Source organism: Monodon monoceros, unplaced genomic scaffold, assembly GCF_005190385.1.
Source record: "Monodon monoceros isolate NGI ecotype Baffin Bay Population unplaced genomic scaffold, NGI_Narwhal_1 Super_Scaffold_5, whole genome shotgun sequence".
Classification (NCBI taxonomy): Eukaryota; Metazoa; Chordata; class Mammalia; order Artiodactyla; family Monodontidae; genus Monodon; species Monodon monoceros.
Window position 1 is genome coordinate 77085035 of NW_021703782.1, and position 11209 is coordinate 77096243.

Below are 11209 nucleotides of genomic sequence, written 5' to 3' on the forward strand. Positions count from 1 at the left end.
GCTGCCCCAACCAAGTCGAGCTGCAGGAGGACAAGAGTAAGATGGTCAAGGCCGCCAACAGCATTCGCCTTAAGATAAAGCCAGTTTTCTACAGTCTCAACTTGTTAGAGTATAAATATGAAAAGTTTTGTTTTTCCAGTAATTGCCCCCGGCTGTTCTAGGTGGACCCCTATGTCTAACTAGGTAGTGGAACCCCATAAGAACGGCTGGCTGATTTCGTAACTTTAGTGCTTTCCTCCAGTTACTTAAACAGCCTCACTTCATTTCTCAGGCCTCTGTCCTGGTTATCTTAAATCTTCAATCCCATATCCAATGTGAAGGCCTATTCCACCTCCTCTGGCCTAGATGCTTGCTTAGAGTAGGGGCGTGGCAGGGATGGTCTTTTTGCATCCAACAGAGGCAAGGCTTACTTCTCAGTGCGTCGGTGAGCTTATCATGGTGTCACTAGTGGCGTCAGTCACAGACGTTAGGATGACTTCAGTACAAACTGTGGGACATTAGTTTCTAGTAAGAAAACTTGTCAACCAAGAGCTGAGTGGTCTTGCCCTCAGCTATGGTTTGCCTGTACAAGACAGGAATAGGTAACCTAATTGTACAATGTGTCATGGGAAGTGTGAGGAGAGGGAGAGAAAATCTAATACGGAGCAGACAGAAAGCTTCCCAAGGCGCTCGATTTGAGCTGGGCCTGGTGGAAATAGGGATGCTCTGCCAGATTGCTTTGAGGTGAGGCATTCTAAGTAGAAGGTACGGTTTAAGCAAAGATATAGAAGCAGGAGAGTCTGGGTCCGTCCCAGTGGTAGCACAGTGGAGCTGACAACTTGGGGAGGGGTGGTGAGGGGAGGTATAAGGCAGGTCATGTGTGCAGCCTTGAATGCCAGACCAGAATGGCACCCAAAGCCTCTGGCCTTGCCTTCCCAGCTATACTGGCTGACTGGATAGCTCTGGTGTACGTAGGACCGTGGCCATACAACTTCAGTGTCCAGAGGGACCTTCAAGATCACCCACTGATCTTGTTATGGGGCTGTGCTCCCTTCCCCTCTGTGCTGTGAACATCCTGGACTCTACGGAGGAAACATTAACTGAGCCTGGCTGGGTGCCAGGCTTCCCCTCGGCCTGGTACCCTCCCTCAGGGTTCAGCCTGGGTCTGTTTCAGCTCCACCTTGGGAAGAAAGTTAAACTCGCCAACAACGCTGATAGTCTTGATACAAAATCCATAGAAGACATTTTATTTTCCTTCATTTGATTGAATGGTTTTGCTCTAGCCCTGGCTGATGGGAGTCGAACCCACACATTCCCACAGAGGGAACTGTATTTCTCAAAGGGACCAGAGGCCCTGCTCCTGTCGCCCTCCCTCCCAGCTGCATGTGAGCTTTGCCAGGCGAGGGAAAGGGAATGCTGAGGGATCATTCCTAAGGAAATTCCTTTCCCCAGTCCAGCAGTCTTGGAGCTGGGGAGCAGACATCCATTTTGTACGCAGAGGGCAGTAGGCCCAGAAAGCAATATTAGCCCAGGGTCACACTGCGAGTCAGGGCAGAGCCAAGCCTGAGGCCAGCTCTGGGCTTTCCCCGGCACAAGGCAGCCGGGCAGGATTTGTGCTTCTCAGGGATGGAGCCAGCCACGCAGGAGAGCTCCGCGAAGGTGGACACCAGGAGTGGCCCGAGTGAACTAGGTTCAGCATCAGGTCAGGCTGAAAAGGCAGGCACCTGAGTGGGGTCTCTGACAGGTCCAAGGAGCAACAGGGATCATAAACGTAACAGACACAGCTCTCCTGCCCTTTTTGTGACAGAAAACGGTACAGAGAGGGCACGTGCTGAGTCTAAGGTCTGGTTAGGTTCTCAGGAAGTTAGGCTGGTGGGGGTAAGGGTAAGGCAGGAAGCCTTCACATGGGAAAGCGTGTTAACACCCCTGCCCCCAGCTCCATCCACTCTTTCATTTTTCCTAAATGAAATTCTGTTGTTTTCTTAATGTAAAAAATAACCTGTGTGCGTTCCCCCAAATACCTGGAAATATAAACAAAGGAAAAAGTCACCCTCAATGCACCTTCCTTCCCCTGCCTCTACAAATGAGCGCAGAATCCTTCTAGAGCTGTCTCTGTACCTAGTTGGGGCAGGGTCCTTCCTCTGTGTGCGTGGTAGCACAGGGGGTTACCCCAGGACCATGGTTTCACATCTGGGACATTGCCTGCTGGTTGGCACTTCCCTGCCTAATGGTTCGCAGGTGGAAGCCGCATCTCGGCCAGAACCTCGCCGGGTCATCAGCTGTCCTATGCCTGAAGCCTGCCTCACTGTTTCCCTGGACAATCTCCCTCTGACCTCTGCTGGAGATGTGAGCCGCAGTTTTACTAAGGAGTCATGGAGGCACTTATGTTGGTCAAGACCCAGCAGGAAAACAGGTGGCCCACCCAAATCAGGATAATTTGAGGAAGGCTTAATAAAGGGACTATTTACAAAGGTGTGAGCAGGATGTAAGAAACCACAGGAAGAGTGCAGGGCATGAGCTATAACATGGGGCTGTTAGCACCCCTTAGCCCAAATCAGTGAGGTTGTTACCAGAGCCCAGGGGGAGTGCTGCATGGAGCGGGCGTCCTGCCCCACCCTCAGGTCTCCCCCTGTTGCTGAACCCTGTCAGAAGCCAGAGGACAAGGGGCCCTGCTGCAACTATACAGGTCAGCCTTCCCAGCAGACAGCAGGGCGCAGAGGCAATTTAGGGAAGGAAGTGGAGCGAAAGAAGACACCAGCACAACAGGGCAATGCCAAGTAAGAGGACGGGAGATGTGACAGTATCTGCCCCCTCATTCCAGTGCACCTCCCTCTTGATTTAAACTTTTGGAGGGGTCCCGCTGAGCACGCCTACCTTCCTGACCTCACTCAGCCTCCTCAGTTCCTCTCTATCCTCCTCTCATAGCCCTTCCTCATGCCCACATTTCCCAGACTGTCTCCCCAGCTCCCCGAGAATCCCCACCCCTCCACGACCTAGAAAGGATCCAGGCCCTCTGCCCCTTCCTGAGTCACACAAATGCGCTCCCAGCCCGTAGCGCTCCAGACAGGAGCAGAGTTACAAGCTGTGCTTGTTCAGGCTATGGCAGAACACTTCCCCTCCCAAGCAGAGGACCAGGCTTCAGGATCCAGCTCACCTTCCCCATCAGCAAGGAGCTGCCCAAGAGCAAGTACCCTCCTCAACGTGAGTATTCATTTTCTTCCTAAAGCAGCCCAGGCTGTCTCATGTAAAGAAGGGACAAAATCCTCATAATAAAATGAATTTGATCATGTGTCTAGTGAAATAAGTCTATACTTGGGTGCTTTTAAAATGGGTTGCTGGGCTTCCCTGGTGGCGCAGTGGTTGGGAATCTGCCTGCCAATGCAGGGGACGTGGGTTCGAGCCCTGGTCTGGGAAGATCCCACATGCTGCAGAGCAACTAAGCCCGTGAGCCACAACTACTGAGCCTGCGCGTCTGGAGCCTGTGCTCCGCAACGGGAGAGGCCACAACAGTGAGAGGCCCGCACACCACGATGAAGAGTGGCCCCCGCTCGCCTCAACTGGAGAAAGCCCTCGCACAAAGACCCAACACAGCCAAAAATAAATAAATAAATTTATATATAAAAAAAAATAGGTTGCTGGCTTTCTGGGGTCTCTATTATAACAGCACTAATCCCATTCATGAGGACTCTACCTTCATGACCTAATCACCTCCCAAAGACCCCACCTCCAAATTCTAGCATATTGGGGGATTAGGTTTCAACATATGAATTTCAGCAGGACACAAACATTGTCTACAGCAATACAGTTATCAGTAAGAAGGGATTTTCCTTGAAGTTCCTTTATTTTCAAATCAAAGAAGTATCAAGCGATAAGTCACGGGGACTTCCCTGGTGGTCCAGTGGTTAAGAATCCACCTTCCAATTCAGAGGACACGGGTTTGATCCCTGGTTGGGGAACTAAGATCCCACGTGCCGCGGGACAACTAAGCCACAACTAAAGAAGCCCGTGTGCCGCAGCTAGAGAAGCCTACGCACCGCAATGAAGAGCCTGTGTACCGCAATGAAGAAAAGACCCAGTGCAGCCAAAAAAAAAACAGTAATAAGTCACTATCTATAGACATTTTTCTCAGCCCTTTGATGGTGAAGCTTCTCTCTTTACTGGTTTCCAAGCTCTGGGCAGAGAGTCGAGTGTGTCCCCTCTCTTAAGAAGGGGATACAGTAAGAGACTCATCTAGAGTTTGGCTCCATTGATATGCTGTGGCGACTGCTTCTCTCCCTTCCACCTTACCTTCCTTTGCTTATCCAAGTTTGACAGTGATGTCACCTAACTACAGCTTTTCTTTCCATCTGGAACACTGAGAGATGAACTTGGTCTGTATGTTAACAGGAATACTATACTACAAATCAGCAAAATGTAAAATCTAGCAAACACTCCATGCTTGGTTATATCTTACATCTACTATCTCATGGAACTAGTATAGCTTAAGCCTTGTGTATCATTCTCTTCTACTGACGGTTCCCACTGGAAGAATTATCATGTGAAAAATGACCAAGAATGACCAAGAAGGTTCCTAGACCGTTTTCTCAAGATTGTCCAAGGATTCCTTTCACACAAGCATAGTGGTCAAGTGTTTTAAATGAATTACCTCATGCAATTCTCACAACCTCTCTCTGAGTTATATAGTATTATTAATATCATTTACAGTTGATGCAATTAAGGCTTGAGGAGATTAAATAATTTCTCCAAGGTCACATGGCTGGTAAGTAGCAGAGTAGGGATATTTTGAACTTAGGTCTAATTCAAAGCTATACTCATATTTGTTATACTGTGTATTTTCCTCTAAGTACAGCTTTGGCGGCATCCCATATATTTTCTAACAACAATAACAAAGACAGCCTAACCCAATAAAATAAAGAGATTTTCTGCCAAGGCTTTTCTTTCCCCCACTTTTCTAGTTGCCATGCCCTTCTACCCATTGAACTATTACAATGAATTTTTTATTCCAAATAACTCTGCAGATCAAGACCCAAAGGCTGAAGGGCTTAAAGCATTATACATATCTTAAACCATAGTTTAGGGAAGAATTCATAAGAATATAAGACTTTAGACACTGAGAAAGGCTGAATCATGGAGTGCAGCACACTCTGGGCAAACATTTAGGACAGAAACAAAATTTCCCTTTCCGAAAAGGGAGATATGGTAGACATCTTCTGGGTTTCGGCTGCTCAGCATGTAGAGAAGTCTCTGTGTGAGTGTAAAAGATCTTGTATCTAACTATGGAAGCTGAAGGGGGGCAGACATTCCTCTGTTCTCTTTCTGAAAGCTTGTGTGAAGGCATGTGACTCAGGATCAGCCAAACAGATGCTCCTGCCCAAGAATCTGAGTCTGGAAGAGTTGACCCAGAGGTGTAGAGAGGGGCCAGGAAAGGTTCTGGATTGCTTGAATATTTACCCCCAAGAGACTAAAATAGATGTGACTGAGTTTCTGTCAATATGCAAGTTTAAGTTTTCTACCATCAGCAGAATTTGGACTAGATCTATACAGAGAAAAAGTTACCTTATTACATATCTAAATTGGGACTGTGAAATATTACACACACAAAAATAAATGATTTTTAAAGAGTGCTTTTAAGTAGCATCTCATTTAATTTAAAAAAATCCTCTAAGATAGTTATTACTGTCTTCATTTCAAGCACCTGGATCACAATCAGTCAGTGGGCAGCAGAGTCAGAACTTGGATTTGGGCCACATGACTTCAAGTCCATGCCCCAGGCTCTTAACTGAGTATTCTAATTGCCATTCATCTCTGAACACCTGTTTTGACTTCACCTTTCAGTGCTCTAGGAGGGATTTGAAAAATTTTCTAAATAGCTCAAAATTTTTCAGTTAATATTTTGTTAAATTTTAGTGTTATTATATTGTGTTCAGAAAATTTAACTGAACAGTTTTTACTTTCGGGAATTTATCATGGTTTACTTTAAGGCCTAATATTTGGTCAACCTTGTATTTGTTCCATAGAAATTTGAAAATAATGTTATCAAATAGAAATGGTCTTAATACAAATTAAAAGACAGATATTGTCAGACTGGATAAAAAGAAAGACCCAACTACATCTTGTCAACTACAAGCTGGCCATTTTTTTTTTTTTTTTTTTTTTTTTTTTTGCTGTATGCGGGCCTCTCACTGTTGTGGCCTCTACCATTGCGGAGCACAGGCTCCGGACGCGCAGGCTCAGCGGCCATGGCTCACGGGCCTAGCCGCTCCGCGGCATGTGGGATCTTCCCGGACCGGGGCACGAACCCGTGTCCCCTGCATCAGCAGGCGGACTCTCAACCACTGCGCCACCAGGGAAGCAAGCTGGCCATTTTTAATGTAAAGAAACAGCTGTGTTAAAAGTTAAAGAATGGAGTGGTGGTAAACATTTCTACAGTGCTTAATATTGTCAAGAAGTGTTCTAAGTACTTCACATGTATTAGATTTAGTGTGAACAATGTTGCAATAAAGCAAAAAGTATACAGTTTTTGCCTATGTGTGCAAATTTTGTCTTTTGTATACCAGTCAATATATACAACCTTCCAAATAAATCAATATCAAGTTTTATGCCAATAAGGCTATAATTCTATAAAACACTAAAGCAAAATGGTGTTTTGCTATGTAAAACAGTAGTCTTCTGGGTTGCTGAAAGAAGGAAGAAAAGTTAAGGGATGGAAATTAAATGAACCTACTAACACTAATTAAAAGAAAGCTAGAACGACTATATTGATTTCAGACAATGTAGAGATTTCACAGGAAGGAGTATTGCCAGAGATAGTGTCCTTGCTTAATGACAAAGGAGTCAATTTATCAAAATGATACATGAATTGTCAATATTTATGCTCCTTATTTGTAGCATTACCTTTTTATTTAAAGGCTCAAAATACATGAAGCAAAACTGATTAGAATATAGAGGAGAAACAGACAAATTTACAATTATAGCTGAAACTTTCAACATCTCTCAATATTTGATAGAACAAGCAGACAAAAAATCAGTAAGAATATAAAAGACTTGAACAACACTATAATCAACTTTATCTAATTAGCATTTGTGGAATATTCTACCCAATAACAACAGAACACACAATCTTTTCAAGGGTACACAGAATATTTACCAAGATAAGTCACATTCTGGGCCATAAAACAACTCTCAGTAAATGTAATAAAAGATTGAAATCATTAAACAATATTGTTTCCCAAATATTTAGAAACTAAATAGCATTGGTTTTTTTTTGGCTGTGTTGGGTCTTTGTTGCTGTGCGCGGGCTTTCTCTAGTTGCAGCGAGCAGGGGCTACTCTTCATTGCGGTGCCTAGGCTTCTCTTGTTGTGGAGCATGGGCTCTAGGTGTGCGGGTAGCACGCGGGCTCAGTAGTTGTGGGACACAGGCTTAGCTGCTCCGTAGCATGGTCTGGGAAGACCAGGGATCGAACCCGTGTCCCCTGCATTGGCAGGCAGATTATTAACCACTGCACCACCAGGGAAGTCCCTAACTAACATTTTAAAATAACCCATAAGTCACAGGGAATAAGTCATAAGGGAAGTCAGAAATTATTTTGAACTGAATGAAAATGAAAACACAACATATCAAATTTGGTGACATGCAGCTAAAGACAGTCTTAGAGGGAAATCTATAGCACTAAATGCTTATGTTAGAAAAGAAGAAAGGCTTACTCAGACTTCCCTGGTGGTGTGGTTAAGAATCCACCTGCCAATGCAGGGGACACGGGTTCGAGCCTTGGTCCAGGAAGATCCTACATGCCGTGGAGCAACTAAGCCCATGCACCACAATTACTGAGCCTGTGCTCTAGAGCCCGCGAGCCACAACTACTGAGCCTGTGTGCCACAACTATTGAAGCCTGCGCGCCTAGAGCCTGTGCTCCACAACAAAGACAAGCCACCGCAATGAGAAGCCGACGTACCTCAATGAAGAGTAGCCCCTGCTTGCCGCAACTAGAGAAAGCCCGTGGGCAGCAACGAAGAGCCAACACAGACAAAAATTAATTAATTAACTATTTTAAAATAAGAAGAAAGGCTTAAAATTAGTGACCCCAGCTTGCACCTTAAGAAACTGGAAAAAGAAGAACAAATTAAACCCAAAGTAAGTGTATGTATATATATATATATATACACACACACATATATATTTATAAAGAGAAATCAATGAAATTGTAAATGGGAAAACAATAGTGAAAATCAATTAACCCAAAAGCTGTTTTTCTGAGATCAATAGTACAGTTGATTCTCATTATTTGCAGTAATTATGCTTTATAAAGTTGCCGGGAACACTGAATTAGAGAATACTGAACCATTGCTCCTAGAGAAAGTACAGGGTTAGGTTCCCGTGAGCTTCTAGTCACATTTTTTTTTGTCCGACAATCAATAATAACCCTGATTTATGTGTGTCTCTGTTTAAAGACATTCTGTTTAATATATACTGTTGATTCATCAACATTGGACTCATGGCCAATAGCACTATACCTCATGCCTGGAAGAAACTTATCTAATGTACATTTTCTTCTTAAGGCACACCACAGCCTTCTTGCAGTTAGCACTTCAGCACTTCACTTGGGGGTCATTTTAAGGAGGAAAATCACCACCACCACCACCACCAAGAAAAAGTTACCAAAGCTCACTCAAGAAGAAATAGATCATCTGAAAGGTTCTATATCCATTAATAAAGCTGAATTTATCATTTAAACCACACCCCCAAAAAAGGACCTCCATGCCTAGATGGCTTCATTGATGATTTGCAGCAAATATTTAAGAAATAATACTAATTCTATACAAACTTCCAGAAAACAGGAGAACCCTTTCCAACTTATTTTATAAGGCCAGGATTACCCTGATACCCAAGTCTGAAAAAGACATTACAAGAATAGCAAACTAACTATAGACCAACATTCTACAAAACATATCTGAGAGGGATTAAAGAAGATATAAATAAATGGAAAGATATATATACCATGCTGGTGGATCAGCAAACTCAATATTGTTAAGAGGTAACAGTTCTTCCCAAGTTTATCTACAAATTCAAGGCAATCCCAATCAAAATCTCAGCAGGGTATTTTTAGTTGTTTTGTTTTAAAGTAATTGACAAGCTGATTTTTTAATTTACATGGAAATAAAAAGGACTTAAAAGGAACAAAACAACCTTGAAAAGAAAAAACGGGGAGATTTACACTCTGATTTCAAGACATTATAAAGCTGTAGTAATCTAGACAGTGGGATATTAGTAAAAATAGGTATATAGATCAATGGAATAGAATAGAGAGCCCATATATATATATGGCCAATTGGGAAAGAATAATCTTTTCAAGAAATTTTATTAGAGCAATTTGATATTTATATGCCAAATAAGAAAAAAAAAAGAGAGAGAGAGAACTACAACCCTGACTTCACACCATACACCATAATCAAAATGAATGTAAGAGCTAAAACTGTAAAACTTCTAGAAGAAATGTAGAAACTTTTCATGATCTTGGAGTAGGTAAGGAGTTCTTAAATAGGACATAAAACAAACAAAAAATAACTTGGGTCAAACACTCTTTCCGTATGACTTTTGTTGCCATATCTCTTTTCTCTGGGGCCAGCTAGGTAGCGACTCCCCCTCCAACCAGCCCAGGGCCCTTGGTAGGGGGTCAACTTTGGCACTGACATTCAGCACACTGTCCCTTCCCCATGCCTGCTGCTAAAGCCAGCTCTAAAGCCCACAGCATCCCACCCTACACAGACTCCAAAGATGCCACTACTTAGGATCCTGTCCCCCACCCATTCTCAGGCTCTCACCTCTAGCCCTCAACTCTATACAAGGAGATGTGAGTGAAACTTGGTCCCCACAAGGGCTTCTGGCTGCGTGCAGTGAGTGGCTCCACTGTGCTCAGCTATCTCAGCCCATGCACCACCTTGAAGTTTTGTTTACAATGGAAACCACCTTCTAGAGATTCTAGAGGTGACATGGAATTCTTCCTACTGGGTTCATTTGGTCATTTCAATGGGGATCTGTTGGCAAAATGGGAGAGGAATTGAACAGAGGGAATTAGACCCCCACCTAGCACCAGAAGTCTCTTTGGATTTAGAGTGGGCAGCAACTTGGTCCCCTCTGATGCTGTTTGAAAGTATGAAACTACAGTAAATGTATTTGCCTGACGTAGGGGAGGGAATAAAGAGGGCAGTGCCCAGCCTTGCCCTACTGGATATTTGAAGCCCCTGGTGTTAAAAAGTCTACCCTTAAGGGACTTCCCTGGTGGCGCAGTGGTTAAGAATCCGCCTGCCAGTGTAGGGGACATGGGCTCGAGCCCTGGTCTGGGAAGATCCCACATGCTGCAGAGCAAACTAAGCCCGTGCACCACAACTACGGAGCCTGCACGCCGCAACTACTGAAGCCTGCGCACCTAGAGCCCGTGCTCCGCAATGAGAAGTCCGTGCACCGCAACGAAGAATAGCCCCCCGCTTGTCACAACTAGAGAAAGCCCGCGTGCAGCAACGAAGACCCAACACAGCCCCCCAAAAAAAAGAAAAAAAAAAGGTCTACCCTTATAATAAGCAAATCAGTTCACTTCAGTGCCCACTTATTGAAAGGTCTTAAAATTAGCTTCCTTCAATTAGGGTTTACTGAGCCCCTTCCCCAATAAGGAGTTACTCTGGGGAATCTCACACAGGTGCCCCAGGCTATGTCTTTATTCCCCACTCTTCTCACACGGGGTGGGGCTGTGACTGAGACCAAGTCTCCCCAGTGCCAGGTGTGTACTGACCACTGCCCCAAGGCCAGAAAAGGTCAGGACCTCTGGAAGTTGAAGGGACCCATATGCCCTGAGGGAAGGGTAGGACCTGAATGGGCAGAGATGGGCCAGCAGCCCATGCTGACAGAACAGCCTGAGGAAGGCAAGGAGGCGAGGAATCTCAGAACATGTTTGAGGAATATCAAAAAGTCTACTTTGGGGAATTCCCTGGCGGTCCAGTGGTTAGGACTCAGCGCTTTCGCTGCCAGGCCGGGTTGGATCCCTGGTCTGGGAACTAAGATCCCGCAAGCCGCTTGGCGAGCCCTCCCAACCCCGCAAAAAAGTCTAGTTTGACTTCAGGGGTGGGGGATTTGGCTTGGTGTGACAGGCAACGAGGGACAAGAGGGCAGGTCAGAGAGGGGCTGCAGGAGCCTCCCTGGGACGGCCACGCAGGAGGGTTGGGGAGTGCCCATCTCCCA